The 20926-nt window shown below is 39.3% G+C and overlaps 1 protein-coding gene across 3 annotated transcripts in view; it reads right to left on the bottom strand.

Moving 5' to 3' along the window:
- The window catches only part of NCALD (neurocalcin delta), a 476133-nt gene that overhangs the window by 244845 nt on the left and 210362 nt on the right, over positions 1–20926 (bottom strand). For all 3 annotated transcript variants that reach the window (XR_001882851.1, XR_001882849.1, XR_001882850.1), the window contains exon 3: positions 14738–14787. The gene's annotated coding sequence lies outside the window, so the exon portion shown is untranslated. The remainder of the gene's footprint in view (positions 1–14737; positions 14788–20926) is intronic.

The following is a 20926-nucleotide window of genomic DNA, read 5'->3' as shown; positions in this document are numbered from 1 at the left end:
CAGATAGTGTTATCTTTTGCTTTAACCAGGAAATATAATTTAGAAAAGAGGAGAAGGAAAGTTTATTGCACTTACCTCATTTTTATTCTTTGTATTATTCTTATCTCTTTTTTTTTTTTTTTTTTTTTTGAGATGGAGTCTCACACTTGTTGCCCAGGGTGGAGTGCAATGGCGCGATCTCGGCTCACTGCAACCTCAGCCTCCTAGGTTCAAGTGATTCTCCTGCCTCAGCCTCCCGAGTAGCTGGGATTACCAGCATGCACCATCACACCCAGCTAAGTTTTGTATTTTTAGTAGACATGGGGTATCACCATATTGGCCAGGTTGGTCTCGAACTCCTGACCTCAAGTGATCCACCCACCTCAGCCTCTCAAAGTGCTGGGCTTACAGGCATGAGCCACTGTACCCACCCTATTATCTTCTCTTGATGACACACGTTAGGTAATTTTTATATTCCCATAGATCCCTGCCATTTTTTTCTTCAGCCTATTTGATCTATTGCTAAGATAAGGTAATTTCTACTATTCTATTTACAAGCTCACCAATTCTTTCCTCTGTCCACTCACTCCATTCTCATGTTAGCCCATCCATTGAGGGTTTTTCTTGTTTTTTTTTTACTTCATTCATTACATTTTCCTAGAAATTGGAAAAAATAGTGAAGTAAGAAAAGAATGCAAAAAGGAAGCCAATACGTTTTTTGAAGTAGTAAAAGGAAACAACTTCTTTCCGTTTCCTAAGAAACGAATACATTCATGGGTTGGCCAGGGGTCCAGTAACCATGCAGGCTATTGTGACTCATATTTGGACTGGTCCTGCTCCTTTCAACAGTCCTCTGTTAGAACATGCCCTAGAGCTCCCCTACAGAGCAATGTGGCTGCTCTGGGCAAGGCTGCCTCCAGGTGACTGGACCCACAGCCGAGGCAGGAACAAGCAGTGTTGCAGCATTAGGCCGTAGCTTATCAGAGTGCTGCAGAGCTTTCCTCCTCTGGCCTTTTCAAAGCCAGCCCTACTCATCTTACTCTCAACCTTCAGCTCCCTCAAATCCCTGACTGATTCCATGGCTTTTTATACTTTTCTCTCCCCCAGCATGTGCTTCCTCCTAATTTCTGCTTTCTGCTTGCTTACCTGGCCTCTGACCCATTTTTGCTTGCGTTATGACATCGTGCACATGTGTGGATTCCCTGACCCAGCTCTTCGACCAGGGCCCTTAACCTAGCTACACACCACCTAGACATTCTAATGGTTTCACTTTCACCAACAACTGCGTTGCTCTCCAAGGCTAACGGAGTGAAGACCTTTCTTTCTTCTCTGCAAGGCAGGGGTGGAGAAGATCGATTTTAAAGGCCTACAGCCTCTACTCTGCAGGACATATTTCTGTGAGGTCACCAGCTGCTTCTTACGTGTGCTCCTTCCATCCCAAGCCCAGCACGTAGAGGCAGGAAAAGAAATGAGTGGGCAGACAAATCAACACTGAAAGGCTTGGTAAATACTAACAGCAAATACTAAAAATAACTACACCGCAGTGGTTTACTTTTAGGAATTTTTTTTTTTTTTTCGATGGAGTCTCACTCTGTCACCAGGCTGGGGTGCAGTGGCATGATCTCAGCTCACTGCAACCTCCGCCTCTCGGGTTCAAGTGATTCTCCTGCCTCAGCCTCCCGAGTAGCTGGGACTACAAGCATGTGCCACCACGCCCAGCTAATTTTTTTATTTTTAGTAGAGACGGGGTTTCACCATGTTGGCCAGGATGGTCTCGATATCTTGATCTCATGATCCGCCCACCTTGGCCTCCCAACGTGCTGGAATTACAGGAGTGAGCCATCACACCCAGGCTATGTTTAGGAATTTCATTTGTGCTGTTGCGTTGGGGCGAGAGCGAGGGAGAGAATGAGGACTGTAGAGAAGTTGGAAATGTTGCTGTTCTCTGGAGATGGAGCTACTGAAGACTTTCCCTGGTTAGACAGCACTCCTCCACCTCCTCCCTGAAACACCACTCTCTCAGCCTTCCCAGGCTTCCTTAGCTCTGCAAATGACTCCTCCCTGTGCCACAAAAGTATCCCTGCTCTTACCAGCAGAGAGGAAGAGTGGCTAAGAGATTGCAGGCTGTTTTGTTCCTCAGTCTCATCCTCTCCCATTTGCATGATAGCCTGGCTGCCTTTTCATCTCAGCTTCTAAAAGACAGAAGGGTGACTGGGGTTAGTGTGTGTCTCCTGTATATCTGTGAGTCCCTTGTATGCTGGGTGTGACATGGCAGAGCCATTAACCCCACATGACACAATCTGCAGACACAGATTCCAGACTAGGAATCCCACACATTCCCCAAAATGCCCACTGTTGCGCTTCTGTAGGAATGCTTCTGCATTCTGTAGGGATGAGCATAAATGGCCTTGATCCTTTTAAGGCCAGGGTCTCCTGGCTGAATAAAATGAAGGACAGTAAGCCTGTTCAATCCTGTTTCTGTTATTTTCCCTTCCCTGGTGAGTAATTCAGCTATGCTGTGAATCGATAGGGATCTCTGGAGCTGGAAGAAGACACAAAATGAGGGAAATAAATTGCTCCCAGTTGGATGAATTATAAGCACCTTTGAGCTCCTCATCATATCTATCCTGTGCAATCAGCAAAGGAGTATTTTGAGCCTGAGTTTCCACCCCCCTCCACTCCCCTAATCCCTCCTTCATATCATGCACTCTCTAGCACAGTCTGACAGCAAAAAGAAACAAAAGGCCTTCCTTCCCTACTTTCAAAATCACCACATCTTTTCCCATCTCCCCTCTTCCTTCCTTCATGACTCCAATGAAGAGGGAGCATCCTTCATGGAAAGGTTAATCCCTCCGTTTATATCCTGCTCTCCCCTCCAGCATCACCCACATCTCACTCCATCCCTTCACCACCAGCCCTCTTACATCTTCAGGATAACACCTCTCTGGGCTCCTTCCCCAAAGCTGGAAAACAGCCTTGGCCTCTGTGATTCTGTAAGCCTTCCTTCTATTTTATTACCCTTTACAATTCTATCTCTCTCCTCTTCTCCATCATGCATCCCAAAAGAAGGATCTAACTGATTATTTTCATCATTCTTCCTATATTTACTCAATCTATTGCAGCCAGACCTCTGTCTGCTTCCTGCAAGGTCCCTAACTGATTCCCAGGTTGCCAAACGCAACAGCTTTGAGCTTTCTGTTCTACCCTTCTGAAACCCACTCTGTCCTTTGATTTTCTGATAGTGCAACATCCTGGTGCTCCTGGGACCTATCTATCCATTCCTAGACTCTTCCAGTTTCCTTCTCTTTTGCCCATTCCATAAATAAGAGTAATCCCCACAATCAAAGGTGGCCACATTTAGCAAAAAAAGATATAGAAAACCCAATTAAATTTAAATTTCAGATCAATAATGAAAAATTTTTATATTGCATGGAACATTCTTACACTAAAACTTTATTCTTTGTTGATCTGAAATTCAGTGTTAATGTTAACTGAGCTCCCTATTTTTTAATCTGACAATCCTACCATAGTTGTTTCTTCAGAGCTCATCTCCATTCTCTAACTTCTTCCCTTGTTGATGTTTTCTATGCCCATGGCTTCTACGATTATCTTTTCTCAGATAACTTCCCAATCTTTATCTCTAGCACCAATCTCTCTCCTCTCCACTTCTCTCTTTCTCTCTCTCTCTCTCTCTCTCTCTCTCTCTCTCTCTCTCTCTCTCCTCTTCTCTTCTCTTTTCCCCGGGGGTATTTTTTGACCCCTCCACTTGCTTTTCTATCTGGACTCTCTATTTCTTCCCTTCTCCAGCCTCCCAATCACTTCAACTCCAAATTCAGGAGGCCGACCTCAGCAAGTGGCTGAGCACTTATTGGTTTTACCCTAACCAACTTTCTCTCAGATGTATCTTTCCTTCCATTTCCATGGATGCCACTGACTTGAGGTCTCTGCCATTTCTGTAAGTCTACAAACCATCCCACACTGTTTACATTGCCTTCTGACTAGTCCCCCAACTTCTACTTATAACCACCCTCTACCCCTCCACACACCACCACTCAATTAACATCCTAATTAAAGTGCAGATGTGGCCATGCCACTCCCTTGATCAAGGAAGCTTCTGACTGGCTACTGGTTAAAGTTGAAGCTACCTAGCCAGGATCCAGAACCTTCAATGAGCCTTTTTTCTCTTCTTCTCTCCCTGTGGTCTCCTCTATGCACCCCAAATTCAAGGAGCATCAGAATATGATTCCAGGGCCTCCCTATCTTTATTTGCTGACACTCAGACTTAGATGTAGACTACTTTGAAGGAGACTCATACGGTTTCTGCATAAATAGATGCTCCATAAATGCTTGCTGAATTAGTGAAGTAAGTCAATTTGAAATTGACCACATTAACAGAATGAAGTAATTAAATCCATGAATCATTTATGTGATTCATTTATGCAAATGAATGCAGTTTTTCACAAACTCATTGTTTGCTTACCATCAATTATGGGTGATGTCAAGTTCATGTAAGTATCTAATATCTCTACGATGTCAAATCACAGCTGGGCCCTGATGGAACTCCACAGGGCAGAGACAGACACAGACCACACCTGCTGCTTCTCTCAATTTACTTTTTGAACTCTAATCCCTCCCCCATTTACCTCACTTCTTACAGATAATTCTTTGTAAACATCCTTGAATTTTCTGATATATAATCTCCAAACAACTGGAAGTTCTAAATCACTGCCAAAACCACATTCTGATCCAAGAACATCCGGGTGCTTTAATAACCTAGATCAGAAGCCTGCAACCTCTTTCTGCAATAGGCCACATGGTAAATATTTTTGGCTTTGCATACCGTACGGTCTCTGGTTCCAATGACTCAACTCTGCCATTGAAGCACAGAAATGGCCATGGTTGACACAAAAACAAATGAGTGGGCCTGTGTGCCTATAAAAGTTTACCTGCAAAGCAACCAGCCAGGATGCCAGCCATTGTTTGCTGACCCCAGCCTAAACCAAGCTTCTGATGAATGATTTACTTAGTTCTCCTTCCAAACTATACCTTTCATTGCAGTCACTTGATTGGGAAAAACATCAGAATTTCAGTTGGTGTAGTCTTTTCATGAGATCATAGTTAAACTAAACTCAGGACTACAGAGTTGGTCAAGAGAAAATAAGCAGTGGATATTTGAAGGCCGCTTTGGGACTTTCCTCCTCGCCTAGTGGACGTCACCCCAGGGCAAGGGCATGGAGAGGCCAGATAGGTGAGCAGTCCGCTTTTAGGCGCAAGATTTAAGGTGGTGTCACAAAAGCATAAATCTACATAAGTAACATTTTAATGCAATGTTTTAAAGAAAATCAAAATAAATGAAGACATTCATGATGAATAAAGTATCAACATTTTAAATTAAGACAGGATCGCTATTACTGATTTCTTCTTTTGCCCTGGGTTCCAATGTGACTCTGCACAGCATGGTTATTGATCCTATCTTTATTTAAAACGTTGATCTTTTGTCCATCATGGATGCTTTGCATTCAATTTTTTAAAAACATTGTGCTAAGTGCTATTTATTTTGATTATGGAGTTTTTGTCACCTTCTAATTTTGCACAAAAGCAAATGTCCTACTCACCTTCTCTAGTCTCAGCCCTGCAACAACCTCGTCATCATCGTCAACATCTATGCCCATTTAGGAGAATTATAGGCAGCTGTTTAATGTTACCTTTGCACTAGATCTTTCCTCTTGGCTACTTTGATGCCATTTTCACTTATTTGGATCCACTCCATATGCAGGTAAATTTGAAACATGTAGAAACTCTTGTGCCATACTCTCTAGAGCCACTTCTTAAAGGATATGTTAAAGAGAGACATAATATGTTAAAGAGAGACAATAAAATATGAGTTTTATTAAATTTTATTATTTTATTTTATTAAATAATTTAATAAATTGTATTATTTTATTAACTATTTCATTACATACTTTTTAAAATTCCTACTAAGTGCCACTGTTGGCTGACCCCAGCCTAAACCAAGCTTCTGATGAATGATTTACTTAGTTTTCCTTCCAAAGGGTGACTGGGGTTAGTAAGTGCCTAGTGGCACTTAGTATATTTTATTAAACTCCTACTAAGTGCCTAGAAGTAAAGGACTTTGTATCCATCATTTCATTTAATTACGACAGCCCGCAGAGGGGACGGGACAGGAGGCAATAGAACATTATTTCCAACCCAGTGCTAGGGAGAAGATGGCAAGTGCTCCACTTTGGAAAGAAATTACATTTCATGCTTCTCCAGGCAACTTCCAAGGAGTCATCAGCCCATGTGAGAAGCACGTCTGGTATTATATCTCTGTAACAAGATGCACAGCAGGCACTTTCAAGCATTTAAAATACTTGAATGTGCAAAGTTTCACAGTTGGTCACAAGTTCATAATAGCTATGTGCCTCTTTTATTGGGGAGATGCCATGCCATGTTGGGATTCCACAAGGCAGCAGGGCTCCCCCATTCTTTAAAATAGAGCAGCTCAAAAAACTCCTCTGGCAATTTTAACTACACAAGAATAGAAAACACCCCATGCAGAGTGTGAGAGACCAATCTTGTAAACAGCAGGACAGTAAGGTGTAAACAAGAATGGAAAGAAAATACACAGCCTTTTAAGAAATCATTGCTTTTGACAAGGACAATAAGATAGGAATAAATTCAGCCCCGAATAGCATGGAAAAACAAAAGCTCAGAGAAGTGTTAAATCACATGCCAGGTGGCTGCAGGAATTTGCAATGATCCATTCCAATCTGCCAACCCGTCCCTTTTGGCATCCGGCTTGATTTTACACAGGCTCTTCTTCCAGTTTTATGTGCTTGGGAGTTTTGAGGGGAGGGTGTTGTTTGGTTTTCTTTCTCAACAAGCAGCAAACCCAGCATTTTCAAGACTGTTGCAACTTTCCTAAGTCACATATTTTTTCTTCCTCTGACCCCACAAACAATGTTGTTTTGGAGAACCACAAACCACAATATTTCCATCTTTCATTTCACGGAACCATGTTCTTGCCTGCAGTAAAAATATGTTCACATCCTTGTACTAAGTCTTAGTAAATGCATCATATGATCACTGGTGTTGTTAGAAGATTTCATGCAATAAAACTCCTGCATCTTCTACCCTTTCAATAATTCTACCAGTTATTAAGCACTGAGCATGTACTCATACTCATGACCTGAAGATAACAGGAATGAACTGTCAGATCCCTGCTTGGAGGACCACATAGTCCAACGGAGGAGACAGACTTAGAAATAAACAGCTACAATAAGGAAGGAAGCTACCTTTATCCCTCGAGCTGGAGAGTGATAATGTGCATGGGTTTATTAAACAAAAATTTAAAGAAGGTCATTATTTTGGATTAGGCTCCTGCACTAGGCCCCAACAGACCAGACCAAATCAAAATGGAGTCACTTGTGCTAAGTGCCACATCATCAAACTGAACTTTGAAATGGGCCAGTTTTCCAAAAATCAAGAGATTCATAGCAACCAATCAGAAGAGGCCCAGTTTACCTGAGCCAGCATAATAAAGAATTCTCCTCTGTTTTAGCTCTATAAGGAAAGTGATCTTTTCAAGGTGGTCTTTGAAGTGACTGGTCTGCTTTTTGTTCCCTGTTTCTGCTTTCTTCAGCCTTTTACTGCCTATAAGCCCCCTCCTGTTGAGCCCATCAGAGCACCCATTCTATTTTATAGAATGAGATGGTGCCTGAGTCTAAAATCACAAATAAAAGCCAATTCAATTTTTCAACTAAATTTATTGTAATTTTGTCTTTTGACAGGTTCCACTCATACTTTTCAGCACTCCTCAGCAGGTTGCTTCCAAGAATTGATCAAAGGATGAAGTATCCACCCTGTGCAGGCACAGATACTGGACAACACTCAGTGCTTCCCATGAACCAAAGAAATGTCCTCCTGTGAAGCCCTCCAGCCTCCTGCACCTTCATCACTGCCTTGCTCCATACTCCTGTTCTCAGCCTCAGACTTCCACACTGCCTTGCTCAAGCTTATTGATGGCACAAGTGTCATGCTACTTACTATGTACCAAAAATTGCATATAATTATCTCATATACTATCTCATATAATTATCTCATTGAATTTTCATAACCACCTCAGAACAGGCTTTGTTATCCCAGTGTTATTGATAAAGAAAATTAGCCTCTGAAATTTTCAGAAACTTGCCCAAGGTTAAACAGCTAGTATAGAGAAACTGAGGCAAGAACCCAGGATTATGTGATTAGAACACCTCTTAAACAGTACATTCATCTTTCTCTATAGGCATGTTTAGTGTAATGCCCCTGCTAGGTTATTTACATTTTAAGAACAGAGATTGACATTTCCGGTTTTTAATAGTTCCTAGACAGGGTAGACCCATAGCAAGCAAAGTATGCATCTACCTATGTGATGTGATTTAAGGGAGGCTGGACAAGGATGGGTTAATCATGTCTCCACCATTGCCTATCATGGTGCCTAGAATTTCACCATTGGGAGGGCATTATTTTGGGCCTGGAGTCTTTCTAGTCTTCAGGATCACTCTCTGAGAACATGATTGCCCTAGGAGGGGCAATCCTATACTGAGACCTCAGTGAGGATAAAGATGTCAGAGAATGAGACACAGGAGAAATGCCCAGAAAGGAGCGTAGGGCCTCTGAGATGGGAAAAGTGGTCCTGAGAAGAGGATGGGAGGTTCTAGGACAGGTGTGGAAGTTTTGCTTGGCTGGCCCCACCTCTGTGGCCCTGAGCACAGGGCAGGGCAAATGGAAGGTATGTAAGTTTTTACTTGACTTGAGGAAACAGTGTTTTGATCCGATGTGAGAGGAGGAGGTATGAGGGATGGTGGCAGGTGGGCATCAAGTGCTGAGGTCACCAAGTACTGTGATGGCATAAAAGACAAGAAGGCAGAGACCTTGCCCTCCAAGAGCTTACAGTGTCTGGCGAGAAAAAGTATCAATAGCAAACAATGGGGAAATAAGACAGGGATGACCAAATACAGAATACATATGTAATAGGAAATCCCAGGAAAGGAGAGCTCAGAATGAGAGGAGGTAATTTCGGGGACCCAGGGCCCCAAGAATAGCACCAAATAAAGAGAAATAACAAATGAGTTGGTGAATGTTTGTCTTCCCAGATTGCCACAGCCACGTGCTACCTAGGCACTCCCTAACAAGGAAGCCCAATGCGGATTTAACCACTGTAATACAGAAAGGATGCTAGGATGGTCTAGAAACAAAATGGAAAGACAGATACAATGTACAAAGATACTATTTATAAAATGCATTACTTCAAAATAAACCCAGCTCTTGTGACAAGAAGATCTAGTGGTTGTTCTATTCACATAATAAATAGACCCAGAATTTTGGTAAAAGGTGCGTGTACCAGATTTATATATTAAGATACATGGCAAATATACCTGATAAAACCACTAAGCAAACCTAAATCCCTGGTGAAGCTCAGTTAAAACCATGAGAAAGAGCTTTGATGACCACTACAGGCCAATGACCTTGAGAAATCCTAAGACTTTCCATGAATTTAGCCCTGATCAAGAATCGTTTTGCTCTGTGACCTTCCAGCTAAAGATAAATGCACTTGCTCTGAGCTTTCACTGAATGCCTCCTTCACAAACAGGAAAGGTTACTTCTATTTACTCTAATCTACTTCCTATTTTCAAAAAAGACCCCTTTATTTAATTCATACAAAGAAAACAACCCCAGGGAGGAAAGAAGGAAGCAGGTAAGCTCTGACCTTTATGTGCTAAATGAGTTATTTTACCAATAGCTACAGGTGATCATGTTCTCACAATGCTGAATAACAATCCTTTGTACCCCTTGGCATAAGAGGAACCAATAGCTACAACCTCAGGCTTATTGTGAACGAGTAGAAAAAAGAAAAATACAGTCATGTAGAGACTTGAAAAAAAAAAAAAAGAAAGAGAGAGAGAGAAGGGGAGAAGGAGGCCACAAGAAATCCTTCCTCTTGTGAATTTCTTTTTTTCTTTTTTATTTTTTTGAGCCAGAGTCTGACTCTGCCGCCCAGGCTGGAGTACAATGGCACGATCTCGGCTCACTGCAACCTCTGCCTCCTAGGTTCAAGTGATCCTCCCACTTCAAGCTCCCTAGTACCTGGGACTTCAGGCATACGCCACCATGCCTGGCTAATTTTTGTATTTTCAGTAGAGATGGGGTTTTGCCATGTTGGCCAGGCTGGTCTCGAATTCCTGACCACAAGTGATCCGCCACCTCGGCCTCCCAAAGTGCTGGGATTACAGGTATGAGCCATGGCACCTAGCCCCTCTTGTGAGTTTATTAATTGAATGATTGAATATATATTTCCTTTTCATTTCATCTTGGCTACTAATGAGCTGCGTATCCACAGGTTACCTGCTTTCTTCATGGTGGCTGCATATCTGAGACAAAAATCGCAAAGGTTTCTGCTTCAGTCCCCTAAGAGGTTTGTAGTAACCTCTCTGGATATTCATAGACACAGTGATGACATGATCCAAACCCACAATTAGACACAAGGTCTAATAAGGGTTCTTGTGCTTTATTTCCAGATGCAAGCAGAAACTTGCACTTCAGATACCTAAATAGAAGGATTTCTGAGACAGTTTAGTGTTCTAAAGAACAATCAGGAAAATAAATATTTTGAGGTCCTAAAATCTGGGTGGTGATCACAATGCTGGAGCCAAATGGCCATGCCAGTATTTTTGTAATTCATATTTTATAAGAAAAGGATTCAGAACTCATAAAAAGAAACTAGTAGGGCCGGGCACGGTGGCTCACACCTGTAATTCCAGCACTTTGGGAGGCCGAGGCGGGCGGATCACGAGGTCAGGAGATCGAGACCATCCTGGCTAAAACGGTGAAACCCTGTCTCTACTAAAAAATACAAAAAATTAGCTGGGTGCGGTGGCGGGCGCCTGTAGTCCCAGCTACACAGGAGGCTGAGGCAGGAAAATGGCGTGAACTTGGGAGGCGGAGCTTGCAGTGAGCCGAGATCGTGCCACTGCACTCCAGCCTGGGCAATAGAGCGAGATTCCATCTCAAAAAAAAAAAAAGAAACTAGTGAAAATAATTATTGAATACATTTAAAATATGAAATTTACAAACATCATGTAAAATATTAAAAAAAACTAAACAGTATCATTGTATTAATTATTGGCAAGCAGAATTTAAAAATATAAGCATTAAAAAACTAAACAGTCTCAAAAATAAAAAAAAAATTAAGTCATGAAAAGTTGAAAATGAGATCATGTTATTTGAACTTTCATAAAATGAGTTATTAAGGTGCATAGACATTGTTGCTATGGAGTTAAGAACATATTTTTGTGCAAATTTCCTCACTAAAAAAGAGAAAGTATTAGTCAGGGAAATGATGATGTATTTATGAGCTGTCTCCAAATCTTTTTCTCCGACTCCTTCATCTTCAGATAATCCTAATTCTCACTTGATAACTTTGAGGAGTATTTAGAAGTATTTTTTAACAACTCTGTTGGGGAGAAGAGGTGAAATCTATTTATTTACCTCGAACTATAGTTTGCTTGAAAGCAAGAAGCAAGCATTTCTGATTTGCCTCTCCTTTAGTTTGCTCACCTGTGGTGGAATCCCAATGCCCAGCCGCATGCATCTGTTTTGTAACTCTCATACTGTAGTGGACACACCCTCAGGTGATCCCCACTGAGTCATGTCTTATGTAATCCCCTCCCACAGAGTGCAGGCACAACCTGTGACTTGCTTTTTAGCAAATGGAATACGGCATAGTCAATGCTTTCATTGAATATTTCACTGCCTTGATGTCTTAGCAGGCTGCAATGGGAGTTTCTCCTGCAGAGGTTGAAGGCATAAGCTGTCATGTTGTGACAAGCCTGTGAGATGCCACGTGGGAAGAAGCTGTGGGCGATTCCTAGGACATGAGAGTGACCCAGGTGACTGCCAGAAATAAAGTGGGAACCTCAGTCCTACAATCTCAGCTGGATTCTGCCAACAGCTACGTGAGCTTAGAAGAAAAAAACCCAGGCTCCAGACAAGAACACAGCACAGTCAAGACCTTGATGACACCTTTCCAAGACCCTAAGCAGAGGCCCAAGCTGTACTTAGACTCCTGACCCCAAGAAGACGGAGCATAACAAATACACATTGTTTTAAGTCACTATATTTGTGGCAATTTGTTATGTAGCAATATACAACCAACACATGTCATAATCCACTTTGCACTCAAATAACAGCCATTCTTGAAAAAAAGCTCTGTTTTGCCAATTATTATTTTCTTCCTGCTGTTGAGGATAACAGAAATATAGCAGAATGCTTTATACGTGTGTATACCTTTATTCAAGTCAAAACTTGAATGCAGAATATCATTCTCCATCAGTGAGTCTTGAAACACAAATGAATTGGATTCAACATTTTTCAAAATATCAAAATACTTTCATTTTGGTACTTAAAAATTGGAAGGTATACCCCTAAACCAGTTTTTTTGTTTGTTTTCATTTTTGTTGTTTTTGGTTTTGGTGTGTTTACTTAACTGTTTTGTTTTGTTTTGAGACAGAGTTTCGCTCTTGTTGCCCAAGCTGGAGTGCAATGGTGTGATCTCGGTTCACCACAACCTCCGCCTCCTGGATTCAAGCAATTCTCCTGCCTTAGCCTCCTGAGTAACTGGAATTACAGGCATGCGCCACCATGCCCAGCTAATTTTGTATTTTTAGTAGAGATGGGGCTTCTCCATGTTGGTCAGGCTGGTCTCGAACTCCCAACCTCACGTGATCCACCTGCCTCGGCCTCCCGAAGTGCTGGGATTACAGGCGTGAGCCACTGTGCCTGGCCTACTTAAGTGTTTTTTTAAATAAATGTTTTATTTTCAAACAGTTTTAGATTTACAGAATTATAAAGATAATACAGAAAGTTCTTGTATACCCCATACTCAGTTTTCCCAAATATTAACATCTTACGTTAGCATGGTACATTTATCATATTTAATGAACCAATGTTGATACATTATTGTTAACTAAACTCCATACTTTAGTCAAATTTTCTTAGTTTTTACCTAATGTCCTGTTTTTGGTCCAGGATCCCACATTACATTGAGTCATCATCTCTCCTTAGGCTTCTCTTGATTGTGACTATCTCTCAGACTTCAGTTGTTTCTGATGACCTTCACAGCTTTGAGGGGTACTGGTCAGATATTTTGTAGCATGTCACTCTATTAGAATTTGTCTTATGCTTTTCTCATGATTAGACTTAGATCAAGTATTTTGGAGAGGAAGATCACAAAGGCAAAGTGCTCTTCTCATCACATCATGTCAAGGGTACCTACTACCAGTGTGACCTGCCACTGCTGATGTTAACCTTCATCACCTGGCTTGAGATAGCGTTTGCTCCGGTTTCTCCATTGTGAAGTTACTTTTCCCCCTCCCTTTCTTTACTATACTCTTTGAAAGAAAGTCATTCTGTGCAGCCCCAGGGAGGGTTATGCTTTACCCCTGAAAGGCAGAGTATCTTACATACATTATTTGGAATTCTTCCACACTATCTTCATTTATTTATTCAATCATGTATTTACATCAGTATAGATATGTATTTTGTACTTTAAGTGATATCCTAATTCTAACTTTCTTTGCTTGAATTTTCCATCTTTGGACATTGAAAGTACTTTTGATTGGGTCCTGTATTCTTTTCACATACAACCATCATTGTGGATTTTTATTTTGTGCACTCCTTTACTTTATAGCACTACAAGATGCTCCAGGCTCATCTTCTATATTTTCTGTCACAGTCTTAAATCAGCCATTTCTCCAAGGAATCCTGGTTCATTTCATTGGAAAATAGTATTAGAAACCAAGGTATGGGAAATAGGTATGTATTGTTTGCTTCCAGACCAAACCAGTTTTTCAATCTCTAAATATGGGATCTTGGAATGTCCCTACATTCTTAATTTATTTTAACGTATTTGACAAACATTTTTGCAGTGATTACCATGTGCCAGGCACTGTTTTAAGCACTTTGAAAATATTAACTCATTTAATCTTCGTAATAACCTCCTAACAACAAGATAGGTGGTATTAGTCCCATTTTGTGGATGAAAAAACCAAGAAACAGAGACATTTGGATATGTTCCATAGTCACCCAGATAGTAACCGACAGAGCCGAAACTGAACTCAAGTATCTGGATCCAGATTTGGAGCTAACCACATTGGAGTTAGATTTGGAGCTAACTCCTACATTGCCTCGCAGTGGTGAGGACTTTGCAGAGCTGTCACACAAATTGATGAATTAATTCACCCACATGTTCATTCTCTAATACAAATCTGTTATGTTCCCATTAGGTGACAGACTATCTGATATCTGTTAATTGGTGCTTAATGCCATTTGAGATACCTCTTGGAATATGACCCAATTTAACATAAAGGAGGAGGCTATTGTAATGTGCCCCTTGAGGAGACTCTGGCAGCTGCCTGGGATGAAGATGTTACGTAAAAACTACTCCACTCAGTGGCTGCAAATATACTTTATTATGCTATAAGTAATATTCAAAGGTGATAGGCAGGCAGTACCTTATTTACTTTGTTTCTATTTATTTATCATTTCCATAAATTTTTTAAAGGGTCTTTAGTATCTTTTATATATATGAAACTCCCATTCATTATGCTACTATTCTTGATAAAACATTTGAACAGAATGGTCTCTTGTGAAAACCACTGAACAAAACTGAGATTTCTATTTACAGCTAAGAAGAAAATTTTAAATGTACACTTACTTTCTGACTGTCACCAATGAGTGGTCCCAGGAGACCAAAGTTGAGATAATCTGAAAGAAAACATGCAAAACAATAATGGTGAATGCAAATGTCTTTAAGAGATCTTTGTCCTGAGGTCATTATCCCACCTATTTTAATGGCAGAACACTGGGAGACTGATGTCCCATGACATGGTTTATTACTTGTTAATAATGTGTTTTGGAAAAGAGAGTGCAGGTTGGGGTGGATGTGAGGTTCAGCAAAATGGACTCCCTGAGAAAAGAAAGCAGAGACTGAAACAATGGGGAACCTGGAATGGACTTCTTGTTAATATTTATAACTCCTTGGAAGAGGATATGAGAGTTAAGTGAAGGAATACTCAAGAATGTGGGCCTTCGTTTTCAGTTCAGAGCAAGCACCAGATGAGCTGCCTTCTAGATATATCAAAGTTTAGGGATATCCAAAAAAGAATTATCCCACCAAATTAAGCTTCATAAAGGAAGGTTAAATAAATAAAATATTTAAATAAAATATTAAATAAAATATTTAAACAAAATATTTTCCAGACAAGCAAGTGCTAAGGGAATTCATTACCACTAGATCAGCCTTATGAGAGATCCTTAAGGGAGTTCTAAACATGGAAACAAAAGAATGATACTTGCTACCACAAAAGCACTGTTAAGTACATAGCCCACAGACTCTATAAAACAACTACAAAATAGAAACTACAAAGCAACCAGCTAACAACTTATGATAGGATCAAAACCTTACATATCACTATTACTTGAATGCAAATGGTTTAAATGCTTGCACTTAAAAGGCACAGAATGGCAAATTGGATAAAAGAATGAGGCCCAATTGTCTGCTGTCTTCAAGAGACCCATAGGCTCAAAGTAAAGGGTTGGAGAAAGATTTACCATGCAAACAGAAAACAAAACAAAACAAAAAGCAGGAATTGCTGTTCTTTTATCAGATAAAACAGATTTTAAACCAACAACAGTGAAAAAGGACAAAGAAGGGCATTATATAATAATAAAAAGTTCAATTAAACAAGAAGACTTAACTATCCTAAATATATATGCACCCAACATCAGAGCGCCCAGATTCATAAAACAAGTACTTCTAGACCTACAAAAAGACTCACACAGTCACACAATAATAGTAGGGAGCTTTAATACCCCATTGACAGATCATCAAGGCAGAAAACTAATAAAGAATTTCTGGACTTAAATTTGACACTTGACCAATAAGAACTAACAGATATCTACAGAATACTCCATCCATCAAGTATAGAATATATATTCTTCTCACCTGCACATGAAACATACTCTATGATTAACCATGTGCTCAACTGTAAAGCAAGTCTCAATAAATTCAAAAATATCAAAATCATACCAACCATACTCTCAGACTATAGTGCAATAAAAATAGAAATAAACTCCAAGATCTCTCAAAATTGCAAAATTACATGAAAATTAAACAACTTGCTTCTGAGTGGCTTTCAGTAAACAACAAAATTAAGGCAGACATCAAGAAATTCTTTGAAATAAATGAAAGCAGAGATACAATATACCAATATCACTGGGATGCTGCAAAAGCAGAGGAAAGTTATAGCACTAAATGCCTACCTCAAAAATTTAAAAAGATCTCAAATTAGCAGTCTAACATTAAACCTAGAGGATCTAGAAAAACAAGAGCAAAGTAACCCCAAAGCTAGCAGAAGAAAATACATAAAATCAGAGCAGAAATGAACAAAGTTGAGACCCAAAAATTCATATGAAGAAGCAACAAAACTAAAAGTTGGTTCTTTGAAAGGATAAACAAGATTGATAGACAAGTAGCTAGATTAACGACGAAAAAAAGAGAAGATACAAATAAGCACGGTCACAAATGACAAAGGTGATATTGCAATGAATCCCACAGAAATACAAAAGATCCTCAGAAACTATTATGAACAATTCTATGCATACAAACTAGAAAATTTAGAGAAAATGAGTAAATTCCTGGAAACACACAACCTCCTAAGGCTGATTAGAAGGAAATTGAAACCCTTAACAGACCAACATCAAGTTCTGAACTTGAAGCAGTAATTTAAAACAAACCCTGTTAATCAAAAAAACCTCAGGACTAGATGGATTCACAGCCAAATTCTACCAGATGTACAAAGAAGAGCTGGTACCAATTTTATTGAAACTATTCTAAATAGTCGAGGAGAAAGAACTCCTCCCTAACTCATTCTACAAAGCCAGCATCACTCTGATACCAAAACCGGGCAAAGACACAACAACAAAAAAAGAAAACTACCGGCTAATACCTCTGATAAACACAGAAGCAAAAATTCTCAACAAAATACTAGCAAACTAAATCCAATAGCACATCAAAAAGTTAATTCACCATGATCAAGTAGCCTTCATTCCTAGGGTGCAAGGTTTGTTCAACATATGCAAATCAATAAATTTGATTCACCACATAAACATAATTAAAAGCAAAAACCATACGATCATCTTGATAAACACAAAAAGTTTTTGATAAAATCCAACACCTCTTCATGAAAAAAACCCTCAAGAAACTAGGCATTGAAAGAACATACCTCAAACTTTAAGAGCCATCTATGGTAAACCAACAGCCAATATCACGCTGAAGGGGCAAAAACTAGAAGCCTTACCCTTAAGAACTGGAAAAAGACAAGTCTGCCCACTCTCACCACTCCTATTCAGTCTATTAATAATACTGGAAGTCCTAGCCAGAGCAATCAGGCGAGAGGAAGAACTAAAAGGCATCCAAATAGGAAAAGAAGAAATCAAACTGTCTCTCCTCACAGAGAATATGAGTCTATACCTAGAAAACCCTAAAGACTCTGTCCAAAGGCTCCTGCAACTGATAAACTTCTTCAGTAAAGTTTCAGGATACAAAATCAATGTACAAAAATCAGTCACATTTCTATACACTAACAATATTCAAGCTGAGGGCCAAATCAAGAACACAGTCCCATTTACACTAGCCACACACATGCATGTACACACACACACACACACACACACAAATACCTAGGAAAATATCTAACCAAGGAAGTGAAAGATCTCTACAAGGAAAACTACAAGACATTGCCAAAAGATATCAGAGATGACACAAACAAATGCTAAAATATTCCATGCTCATGAATCAGAAGGATCAATGTTGTTAAATTGGCCACATTACCCAAAGCAACCTAGAGATTCGATGCTCTTCATATCAAACCACCAACATCATTTTTCACAGAACAAGAAATGAAATTAATATAGAACCAAATTCTATAATTCTAAAATTTATATAGAACCAAAAAGGAACCCAAATAGCCAAAGCAATTCTAAGCAAAAAGAACAAAGCTGGAGGCATCACATTATCTGACTTCAAACTATACTGTATGACTACAGTCACCAAAACAGCATGGTACTGGTGCAAAAACAGACACATAGACCAATGGAACAGAATAGAGAACACAGAAAATAAAGTTGCACACATACAACCATCTGATCTTCAACAAAGTCAACAAAAATAAGCATCACGGAAAGGACTTCCTATTCAAAAAATGGTGCTGGGATAGCTGGCTAGCCACATGCAAAAGAATAAAACTAAACCCCTACCTTTCGTCATATAAAAAAATTAACTCAAGATGGATGAAAGATTTAGATGTAAGACCTCAAACTATAAGAATCCTAGAAGAAAACCTAGAAAACACTATTCTGGACATCAGCCTTGGAAACGAATTTATGACTAGGCCCTCAAAAGCAATTGCAACAAAAACAAAAACTGATAAAATGAGAACTAAACTAAAGAGGTTCTGCAGAGCAAAAGAAACTATCAACAGAGTAAACAGACAATCTACAGAATGGAAGAAAATATTTGCAAACTATGCATCCAACAAAGGTCTCATATCCAGAATCTATAAGGAGCTTAAACTCAGCAGGCAAGCAAAAAATAAAAAAATTTTTAAAAAAGCAAAAAAATGTGGATGCATCCCAAAAGAAAACTACAAGCAGCCAACAAACATGCAAAAATGCTTCAAATCACCAATGATCAGAGAAATGCAAATCAAAACCACAATGGGACACCATCTCACACCAGTCAGAATGGCTATTAGTAAAAAGTCAAAACACTTTTAATAAACTTTTGGGGCTACAAAGAAAAGGAATGCTTACACACTGTTGGTGGGAATATAGAGCAGTTCAATCCCTGTAGAAAAGCAGTTTGGGGCTGGGCATGGTGGCTCATGCCTGTAGCCCCAGCACTTCGGGAGGCCAAAGTGGACGGATCACTTGAGCCCAGGAGTTCAAGACCAGCCTGAACAAGATGACAAAACTCCACCTCTACAAAAAATACAAAAATTAGCTGAGTGTGGTGGTGCATGTCTGTAGTCCCAACTGTTTGGGAGGCTGAAGTGGGAAGATCACTTGAGCCCAGGAGGTCCAGGCTATAGTGAGACATGATTGTGCCACTGCACTCCAGCCCAAGTGAAAGAGTGAGACCTTGTCTCAAGAGGAAAAAAAAAAAGAAAACAGTCTGGAGATTTCTTAAAGAAATATTCTTTAAGAATTAAAAACTTTAAGAAAGTTCTTAAAACAGAACTACCATTTCACCCAGCAATCCCATTACTGAGTATATATTCAAAAGAAAATAAATTATTCTACAAAAAGACACATGAACTCACATATTCATCACAACAGTATTCACAACAGCAAAGACATGGAATCAAACCTAGGTGCCCATCAATGGTGAATTAGACTAAAAAATATGTGGCACATATATGCCATGGAATACTATGCAGCCATAAAAAGAATGAAAGCATGTTCGTTGCAGCAACATGGATAAAGCTGGAGTCCATTATTCTAAGTGAATTAACACAGGAGCAGAAAACCAAATATCACATCTTCTCACTTATAAGTGTGAGCTAAACATTGGTACACATGGACATAAAAACGGGAACAACAGACACCAGGGACTACTAGAGGAGAGAGGGAGAAATGGGGGAAGAGTTGAAGGACTAACCACTGGGTACTATGTTCAGTACCTGAGTGACAGAATTATTGATACCCCGAACCTCAGCATCATGCAATATACCAGGTAACAAACCTGTACATATACCCACTGAATCTAAAATAAAAGTTGAAAAAAAGGAACTAGCAGACGCAGTCTGTGTAATGTGACAATAGGAATTACAATAAAATGAGTCAATAAATAGGAATATTATATTGGTTAGATTCACAGGGAAGGAAGTATCAAAAGAACTGCCTGTGAAAGGACTAACTCAGCATGTCTGATTGAGAACGCTTCAAGGAAGTGGGTGTGATCTATTGGATCCCATTACTAATGGGCACAAGGAAGGAGTAGTCTCTCAGATTTTGTGTCTGACATAAAATGTGCAGTTAAGTACCTCTGAGAGTGCCAGTCTAGACAATCTAATTAGTCTGTCAAGTGCAGTTTCAAAGCTATTAAGAGGACCAAAGCCCTCTTCAGAAAGATATATAAAAAAATCTCAAATTATATTATTGAATTCTTAAATATCAAAGTATCACTTTTATTAGGAATAAAATATCAATAAATGTGCAATTGTTTGGATTTCTAAAATTCCTCCTTTTTTATTAAAAAATTAATTGTAATAATCAAAGAAGAAAAGCTATTCCAACTGACATGTTAGGAAAACATTAGAAAACATGTAACCAATTTCTGTATATTTGGTGATGTACCAACAACTACAAAGGCACCTCGGTCAATACACCAAAGACTCATATTCATCTAAGCACTTAATGGAGAATTGAATACTGTTAAATGAGAAATCAGGATTTTACCAAAGAGTTAATAAAGGTGTCCCTTTGAACATAGACTAGAAGTGGTATATGTCAGTGGTAAGGACTTCATGCAAGTTATTGAACCTTGGAATGTTCCACAGATTATAGCTATTAGTCTATTTCTAGCTCCAACAATCTAAGAATTCTTATCTAAGACAGATTCTTAATGTTTTCCTTACTCATAATAACCTGTATATTTTAATAATATAGATACTATAGAAGATGTTTGGTTTAATAAAATGTAATCTTTCCAAGTATGATTTTTTAACTGAAGAAAATCTGTGAAATAATTTTTATGAATATTCCTTCATCTCAAAGTTATATTTTTGACACCCAAACATAGTACAACCTGAAAGGTACATTTTTTTTTTTTTTTTTTTTTTTT

The sequence above is a fragment of the Rhinopithecus bieti genome, unplaced genomic scaffold, assembly GCF_001698545.2.
Source record: "Rhinopithecus bieti isolate Rb0 unplaced genomic scaffold, ASM169854v2 scaffold_47952, whole genome shotgun sequence".
NCBI lineage: Eukaryota > Metazoa > Chordata > Mammalia > Primates > Cercopithecidae > Rhinopithecus > Rhinopithecus bieti.
The sequence above is the reverse complement of the archived record's forward strand: the minus strand, read 5'-3'. Positions and strand labels throughout refer to the sequence as shown.